This window comes from Pongo abelii, chromosome 6 (genome assembly GCF_028885655.2).
Source record: "Pongo abelii isolate AG06213 chromosome 6, NHGRI_mPonAbe1-v2.0_pri, whole genome shotgun sequence".
Lineage (NCBI taxonomy): Eukaryota > Metazoa > Chordata > Mammalia > Primates > Hominidae > Pongo > Pongo abelii.
The window spans coordinates 119,459,780-119,469,836 of record NC_071991.2 but is presented as its reverse complement, the minus strand read 5'-3'; the positions used below and the strand labels follow the sequence as shown (position 1 = coordinate 119,469,836).

Sequence of the window (10,057 nt, the reverse complement as noted above, 5' to 3'; positions counted from 1 at the left end):
TAATTCATTATTTCAATAAATATTTATTGAGTACTTCCTCTAGGTACTGGCTGCACATCAAGATAGACAAAGTTTCTACCATATGGAGCTTATATTCTAGCAGAGGAACACAGATAGTAAACAAGCAAATAAGTTCAGATACTGTTAAGTGCTAAGAAGAAAATATAACACGATAAGAGTGGGTCCTCAGTGAAGACCTCAGTGTGAAGGTAACATTGAAGCTGAGAACTCGATGACAGAAAGAAGCCAATCTTGCTCAAATCTTCTAGGGGAGGAGCTTTTCTGGAGGAGGCCCTAACATGAGAGGCCCTAACATGAGAGGAACTTGGCAAGTTCCAGGACAAAAAGAAGGCAGTGTATCTGGAATATTGTAATAGGAGAGATGCGATCAGAGAGGGTGGTCAGGGACCCGCTCTGGAAGGACTACTAGGTAAAGGTAAGGTCAATGAGTTGTACTCTAAGTAGGAAAGGAAGCCCATGTTTCAGGCAGAAAAGCAACAGGATCTGATTTATATTCTTAACACATGGTTCTGACCACTATGAGGAAAATCAATTTTACAGAAAAAGAGAGGTCAACCAGGAGGCTGTTGCAGTATCCAGATGGGAAATGATGGTGCTTCAGATAGGGCGGGCATAGTGGAGATGAAGAGAACCAGACTGATTCTGTATGTTTTGAAGTTGAGACTTAATAGGACTTGCAGAGAGATTGGATGTTGGAGATTAATGAAAAAGGGAAATCAAAGATGACTCCTGGATTTGGGGGTTTAACTATCGATTGACAGTGCTTTTATTTTCAGTGAAATATGAAGGATAATCATTAGATAGATGACAGGGTCAGGAAAGGGAAAGGAGAAGACTTATGGGAAGTTTGAGGAGAGAGGAAAGGTGTAAAAGAGTTATGAAGTGTAAGAGAGAATATAATAGTAAGTGAAAAAGAATTGTTGCAAATAGTTTTATCTCCCATTTGGGATTGGCTATTAGACAATACAAGATTTCCTAATAGGATCCTTGTCATTGTGACTGTCTTATCTAAGAGAAGGGATGGTCAGAAGAGAGAAATACAAATAGAAAATGTCATTTTACACCACTGTGCCTCTGATGTGTAGGGTGCTCAGTCTGGAAGCCAGGTGGCCTTCTGCCAGACACAAGAGAAACATTATTTTAGAAAAAAAAATCTTCCTGTAACATGGAAACATTCATATGAGTCTTACTAAACCTGAAAGAATTTATAGCAGAGATAAACCAAACAAGTTTACTAATAGTGGTAAGAACCTTCAGCCTAAATGTACCATTTCCCACATTCCAGAATCTTGTTGAATCTAGGAAATGAAGCTAATCCTATTTACCCATGTCTCCATCCATTTTTCTATTGATTCATTGATTTATTTAATGAATATTTACCAAATGTCTGCTATGTGCTGCTATGTGCTAGTAACAAGGTAGATGCAGTCTCTACCATCATAGAGCTAATATTCCAACAGAAGAAACAGACAAGAAACAAGTAAACGAAATGAAATGATGAATGGTCAGGGAAAGCCTCTTTGAGGAGATGAAACTTAAGTTGAGGCATGAAAGATAAGTGTCGGTAAGCTATACAAGAACCTGGGCGGGAGCATTCCAGACAAGTGTTAACAGGAAAGAATCTGGCATGACCAGAGGGATGCAAAACAGAGAAGAGTGACAGGGGATGTGACACCAGTGCCAGGCAGGGGCCAGCTCACTTAGGAGAAATCAAAAAGATCTTGTGAATTTTACTCTTGCTCTTCAATCAAATTTATCCAAAAGTTGGCAGAATAAGCTTCTTAAAAATGTCGATCCCAGCAATCATTTATCTGCTTAAAAACCTTCAGTGGTTTCTCATTGCATTTGAAATTAATCTAAATTATCCAGTTTAGCCTACAGGACGTGGAATGAATCGAAGATACGGCTTAGATTTTTGTCTTCTACAACTGTATGGTGCACCAATGACAAACTGGAGATGACTAGAAGAAGAAAAGTTTTTTGGGGGGATTGGGGAAATCCCATTATATAATACTTTCAATTCATGTGTAAAAAAATTCCATGAGTATAATTAATTAAGAAAATCTTTGGTGCACTTCTATTCTGTTGTCTACATTAAAGAATTCAGGGCCAGGCGCAGTGGCTCACACTTGTAAACTCAGCACTTTGGGAGGCCGAGGTGGGAGGATTGCTTGATGTCAGGAGCTCGAAGTTAGCCTGGACAACATGGTGAAACCCCATCTCTACTAAAAATACAAAAATTATCTGGGCATGGTGGTGGGTACCTGTAATCCCAGCTACCCAGGAGGCTGAGGCAGGAGAATCGCTTGAACCTGGGAGGCAGAGGTGGCAGTGAGCTGAGATCATGCCACTGCACTCTAGCCTGGGCAACAGAACGAGACTCTGTCTCAAGAAAGAAAAACAAAAATCATATTTGTGAGAAGTCCTATGATCAAAAAGTATCTTTATTCAAGACTTCTATTATGCATACTTATTACCCATTGGCTATATTCGTTTAGCCTGTTGGAAAGTATTTTTGTTGTTGTTGTTTTTAACCCAACTCCTCCAACTGCTTTGCCAGTCCCCAGTCTTCTTTCCAATTATTCCACCTCTCCATAAATTTCATATTTGATATTCCCTAAGTATGACCAAAGCTATTACCACATCAGGGATTTCTCTGTACCCCTCCCTAGCCTTTTTTGTCTCTTGGAACTTTAATTTCACTTTGCTTTGTGCATTTTTTGTGATCTTCAAAACCTTCTGCTCTTTCCCCACATGCTTCTCCAAAGGTCCTTGTTGCTAGCTCAGAATTTCTCTACCTTTTTATATATCTATAAAATAATTCCTTCAGAGTATTCTAGGCACATTCTTTTTTCCATCCCTGATCCAGGGCTGCCACTTTCTTTTAGTTTAGAGTATAATGTCTACAAGTAAGCTTTGGGAATGAACAGACTATCTTTACACTAAGGGACTGTATTTTCCATTGATTCTGAAAGTGAGAGACACAAGGACCCACAATCAAAAGTGCTACCACCTATATAGGATAAAGTCTCTCGTGTTGCAGGACCATTTGTAGTAGGCAGATTCTATGAAGGATAAAAATTTTGTAGAAAAACATTTGCCTTACTAAAACAACAACAAATAAAAACAACAAGAAGAAAACTCGATCTACACTCTATTCCACTAATTATTTTTCCGTGAAAGGAATCATAGCATAGCGGTTAAGAGCATGAGCTTTGGAGTCCACCTGAGATGACCCCAGCTTGGGCTTTAAGCAGGGGTGTGAATGCTATCACTTAACCTTTTTAAGCCTTAGTTTCCTCATGTCAGTGGAGACTATTTGTATCTACTTCATGGATTGTTGTATGGACTACATAAAATATTATTGGTTTATCACTCAAACCTAGCATATAGACATTTAAGTATGGTAAGTTTTCTTATTTTATACTATGTAATTACCTTATTGCTTATGTTTTTGCCATTTCATTACTGTACTCACATATAATTTTAAATCTCTTCTTAGAACTTTCAAAAATATGCACAATATTTTTAGATTCTGACCTATACCTTCCAGACTTTTATTTCACCCCTCTGTTGCTCATACTCTCTTCCCCCTAAGAAACAGTTAGGACTATGGTTTTAAAATATTTTCTGATCATTTGCAGCATATTTTTCACTGATGGTCTATGAAAAACTTAGGAACTCATTGATTTCCTATAAATTTTTTGGTGCTTATATACATACACATGCACAAATTATACAGATAACTGTATATTTAAACACACATATAATTTATATATTAAAAATAAATGTATACATTCATTTTTATAATTTTTTGTGCTTATATACACATATACACACAAATTATATAAATAACTGACATATTTAAACACATATATAATGTATACATAAATTATACTTAAATTTATACATAAATTATATATGTGTTATTATATATACTACATTCTTGCTTTTAGGACCTCAGCACAAAAATCAGTCTTCCCCATGGAATGAAAGAAACATAAAACAATCATTAAAATATTGTTAGGAATACTATACAAAGAACTAAAGTAAAATAACTCAAATCCCTAGTTACACTGAGGTATTTCTACATGTCTATATACTCTCCATCATGTTTGAATTTCCAGAAGCATATCATAAAGTTATCAGTGTCATCTTGTGATGATCTAGATAAACTCTTTCAAATGGGAGTGTTGGCTTTTAGGCCAGGAGGTTGAGCCTCAACAAAATCCGATCTTGGTGCTCACACAGCTCCTCCAATCACAGTATCCCTTTTTTACCCAAACCCTTCATTCCCTCACTCCTCCACTCCATGTTTATGCTTAATATAATCAATGTTTTAAGCTTAGTTTTCATCACCAATAGCAGAGCTCTATAAATTCTTCAAATGAAACACATTAGCATCCATAAATATTATTTGGTATTTATACTACATTGTATTTTTTTATAAGTCTTTGTGTTATTTACATGAATAGTCCATACTTTTGGTTCATGGTTTTGCATGCCATCATGACAGATCCCAAAAATTCAACAAAAAGAAGAGTATCAGTTCCAAGGTCTGCTACCAGTATAAGGATAAGACTTGAGTCAACAATGTTAGGAAATTTTTAAAGTCCACACACACTCTGGTAATTATGTCTGCTCCAAATGACACTAGCAAACATGTACAGTATTATAGAAGAATATTTGTAGTTGTAATTGTATTAACTATAATTTATAATAACATATTCTAAATCTAATAAATTCCATTTTAACAAAATAACATCTGCAAATTATTCAAACTCATTAAACCCCCAAATGAAAATATAATCAAAGTAAAATAATTATAAAGCATGTTGGCTTTTGCCAAGTAATGTTTCCATTTAGATAGTGAGGTCCCAGTCCTCTACAACACAGAGTCTTACATACTCATGTTCATATAGTATTTTATTTTTTTGAGACAACATCTCACTTTGCCACCCAGGCTGGAGAGCAGTGATGCAATCATGGCTCTCTGTAACCTTGACCTGCCGGGGTCCAGTGATCTTCTCCCCTCAGCCTCCTCAGAAGCTGGGACTACAGGCACATGCCACCATGTCTGGCTAATGTTTAAAAACAATTTTTGTAGATATGGGATCTTGCTATGTTGCCCAAGATGGTCTCGAACTCCTGGCTTTAAGTGATTCTCTGCCCTCAGCCTCCCAAAGTGTTGTGATTATAAGTGTGTGCCACTGCACTTGGTCATATAGTCTATTTAAAAAAATAAACAACTGTGCAAAAATATTTAATATTTGAACTGACGATACATATAAAATGGTATTTAAAAGCATTAAAACATATAATCACTTTCAAAGGCTTAGGGTTTTAAATTTAACAGAAAAGAGAATGAAACAATGTTTGATAAAAATGATGCAAGTGTTCATGCACAGATTTAATTTTCTCTCAAACAGCAGGATACCTTGGACCCAGTATAATGGACTCTTGTATACCATCATACAATGAAGAAACAATACTTTTAGAGAATTATCTTTAGGTGAAGAAATTAAAAATGTCAGAGTAAGAAATATACTGTACATAAACATACACATGAAAAGCCTAAAAATCCAGCTGTGACAAGAGACTTTACAACTGAATCAAATGCAATTTGAGAAAACCTACAAAACATTTGCTTTCTGTAATCTCTACATATAATTTCAGAAACAGAGATTTTTGCCCTGGACTGGTATAAATAAAACACCCAAAACTTTTACTAACATCATTTAACGTAAAGGTGCTGATTTCCTCGGCATATAAATTTTTTGTCTTATTTTCTTTTTCTTTCCCAAATCCACCTATCTGATTAAATATACTGAGTAAATTTTAATTTTTTTTAACGCTGCTTTCTGAGTGTTCTTTGCTATAAGTCCATCTTGTTCTGGAACCTCTGTTTTGATATCCTGACCATAATTATTTTCTCCTTCATATTTTCCTTGATTTGTATTTAATCAGTATTTTAGCTCATGTCTATCGAAATCACATGATCTAGAATAAGTGTGTTTTTTTGTATCTCTCAACTGACTTCCAGGAGTGGTCTGAGCTTGCTGGTGAAGTGAAATACCTCATACAACCTGGCTTTTACCTTCTCTAGAGCTCTTTTCTTCCCTCCTATGACCACATCTCCTACAACCATATCCTGCTCAAATCTACAATCATAAATTTTTATCTTGTTTCTTGAATTCCTACAGAAGGAATCTGAGGAATTTCTTCTACTGGAAAAACGTCTTTCTGATTTATATGGCTTTTCTGCGTTGCTACTACTTGTCTCAGTTTTATCGGTATTACAAAAATCTCTTGGCTCTTCAGACCTGTCTCCAAAATAATACAGTATTTCACCTGAAGATGGAGAGAGTATCTATCTTTCTCTTTTACTCATGTTTTTTGATATTGTAAGTTATCGTGATTTTCCAGTAGTTTTTCCACTTCTTGCTTTTGGTTAAGAAAAGATGCTAAAGTATTAGTTGAAACTGGGTTTCACCTTTCCTACTCTGTCTATCTGGTTTGAGGATACCCTAAGCGAATGCCTCTTCAAATTTCAAGCAGACTTTGAACAGTTCCTCTTATGTTTCTTATGCTTTTTGTGACTAGAAGAGAATGAGGATGATGCAGAAACAGATTCATCAGCAGAAGAAACAGAAAGAGGAAGTCGTTGATTTTCTTTTCTTCTTTAGCCTTTCTCTCTCTCTCTTTTTTTTTTTTTTTTTTTTTTTTTTTTTTTTTTGTTAGTTTGAGATGGAGCCTCACTCTGTTGCCCAGGCTGGAGTGCAGTAGTGCAATCTCAGCTCACTACAACCTCCACCTCCCGGTTCAAGTAATTCTCCTGTCTCAGACTCTCGAGTAGCTGGGACTACAGGTGCACACCACCATGCCCAGCTAATTTTTTGTATTTTCAGTAGAGACAGGCTTTTACCATGTTGGCCAGGCTGGTCTCAAACTCCTGACCTCAAGTGATCTGCCCTCCTTGGCCTCCCAAAATTCTGGGATTAGAGGCGTGAGCCACCGAGCTTTGTCCCTTGTTCTCTTTTAAGAGGTTATGTAACTTTCTTCACGTGTTTCTTTTTTCTGCTTTTCTTCCTTTTCAGCCTGTTTTTCTCTGTACTTATTTATGAAGTTTCTGCGAAGCATTTTTTACATCTTTCGAAGTCTCATCCAAAGCCCAAGCTTTCTCCCAGTGACTTTCAGCATTTAAAAACTTTTCTTCTTCTAACTGCCCTCTTCTTTCTACAAGTGTCTGTGAGTTGGAGAGTTTTGTAATGCAAGCTCAAAATCTTCTGTTGCTTTGGTCAGACTTCCCTTTGGGGTATTTAATCCTCCATAAACTGCCAGTGTTTTGTTTGTTTCTAGAGCTTTATTGAATTCATTCATGGCATCCACATGGCATCCAATCTTAAACTGTAATCTTCACACATTTTAAAGTCCAAGATGCATATTGTTTCTTTCTTAATGCAGAAACAAAATTGTCTTAAGAGAAATTATTGCTCTGCAGGCCTTTTATTAAAGATGGTGGATGGTTGCAGCAACACGAATGGAACTGGAGTACATTATCCTAAGTGAAATAACTCAGAAACAGAAAGTCAAATACCGCATGTTCTTCCTTCTAAGTGGGAGCTAAACAATGTGTACACATGGACATATAGAGTAGAATAACAGACATTAGGGACTCAGGAGGGTGGGATGGTGGAAGGAGGGTGAGAAAAAAAAAAGAGAGAGAGAGATAAAAAAAAATTACCTATTGGGTACAATGTTCATTATTTGTGTGATGGGTACACGAAAAGCCCAGACTTCACCAGTGTGAAATATATCTATGCAACGAAACTGTACTTGTACCCCCTCAATATGTTTTTAGTGGTGTTTTTTTTTTGTTTTTTGTTTTTTTGTGTGTGTTTTATTTTTTTAGATGGAGTCTCGCTCTGTCACCCAGGCTGGAGTGCAGTGGCACCCTCTGGGCTCACTGCAACCTCTGCCTCCCAGATTCAAGTGATTCTCCTGCCTCAGCCTCCCGAGTAGCTGGGATTACAGGTATGCACCACCATGCCTGGCTAATTTTTGTATTTTTAGTAGAGATGTGGTTTCACCATGTTGGTCAGGCTGGTCTTGAACTCCTGACCTCATGATCCGCCCACCTCGGCCTCCCAAAGTGCCATGATTACAGGCATGAGCCATCGTGCCTGGCCCTAAATATGTTTTTTTTTTTTAAGTGGTGGATTAGTCTATTCCTACTTTTTCTAGAAAAAAGTTACTCCTGGATTAACAAATTCCACTGAGCTCTGCATAATATTTTTATAGGCTCCAAATAATTGTTATTTAGTTCAACACGCCTCCTGTAGCACAAAGGAAGTTCTTCAGGGCTAATTATACCTAATTTAATACCAGATAGGTGTGGTGGAAGAGACAAGGTATCCAGAGACAGTGCAAGCTTTGCATGGCATCTATCAATATCCTTGATTCTGGCTTGAATGATGTCATCAGTTTGATAGTATGATAAAGAACCCCTATGGTTACTGTAAGAAGACACATTTCTTAATGGACAAAGACCTGTGCTTTCTAAGTGGAAGTGGAATGTATCTCCTATGATTCCACTTCATCAACAAATCAACACCACGAAAAATTAAAATTCCTGTATAAAACTAGTTTTTCCAATCACTAAGTCACCATGCTCAATAGTTTGGAAAAACAGCTCTCTCCAATCTACACTAGGTATCTCCATAAATAGTTTTAAAGGAGGCATGGCTGCATAATAATCTTCATTGTCTTCATTAATTTCAGAAGTTGCAGTTGTCTCTGCTTTCCAGGGGTGCAAAAAGCAGATTTTTGCCTTTTTGAAGAAGAATTTTTGCATTTTATCGTTGTCAACTCTCTTCTCTTTTCTGCTCTATGGTTGCTGCTGGGGCAGAGGGCCCAGGCAGCCTTGGCAGCTAATACCAGGACGCTCCCCCAGTGCAGACTGTCCTGCTGTTCGCTCTGGAGCAAGGATAGCAACAATGGCCCTGTAGCAAATCAGAGACTGCCACAGAAGGTCTCAGCCAATGGCTAGAGATTGCTGGGCCTGATAGCCTATGGGAAGCTGAGGAGGAAGCCTGGAGACCACTGGAGGCACAGAGCACGGTCACTTAGGTGATCTTTCACATTGATTTAGAGGGATAAGTATTGCTATTTTTAATCTGTTATAAAGATTTGTCTTCTCAATCTTAAAATTTCTAATTCAGTAGTTGTAAGATAAAAAAACAAGCATTTTTTTCAATGCCAATGTGGCCAAGTATGCTGATTATTATCTGAGTGCTCTATCACATCCATTCTCCAGGTTTCTCTGCCTTGTTCTTCGCCCTGGAGGCTAACCTCTATTAAGCGCATCTGCATAATTTGCCGTAGAATTTCCTGTTTGAAGTTGAGTTAATGAAATGTTCTGGCCAATGTTTGGAGTATGGAAAGAAAAGATGCCAAGGGATCCTTTGAATGAACCATCTTTTTCTGCTGAGACCCTGGCTGATGTTTGTCCTGGAAGTGGCGTCACTAGGCAGACTCTCAAAATAGGATTCCAGGATTACGGTGCTCACAATATTCACATATTTGAATGCGTAGGTAACATCTTGATGCCTCACTAGGCAGACTCTCAAAATAGGATTCCAGGATTAGGGTGCTCATATATTTGAATGCATAGGTGACATCTTTGCTGGGAGGAAATAGTATGCAATGTATCATGCAATGGCATCACAGTACTCAAATTGCTACTGAAGGTGACAAGTGATGAAGGTCAGGGAGAGGATAAAGTGATGCCAGATCAAATAGATGGGGGCACTTAGCAGTTATGGCAATAATGTGGTGGATTTTGGGGGTGGACTGGGCGCTTCTGGCTACTCTGGGGAGTGTATATAAAGAAAAAAGATAACCTTAAAGTCTAGAATACCCAGCTCAAAGCACATCAATGGAAAACTAATAGCTTGAAAATGTCAGAAGCATCTAGGAAACATATTTAGTAGGAAGGAAGGCTTGAGTAACTCTACCAGGTAAAGAATTGTGTGCA

The 10,057-nt window shown here is 37.5% G+C and overlaps 1 pseudogene; it reads right to left on the bottom strand.

The window, feature by feature from the left end:
• Nucleotides 1-5,622: 5,622 nt before the first annotated feature.
• Nucleotides 5,623-8,931, bottom strand: LOC100459526 (tetratricopeptide repeat protein 14-like; annotated as a pseudogene).
• Nucleotides 8,932-10,057: the final 1,126 nt, after the last annotated feature.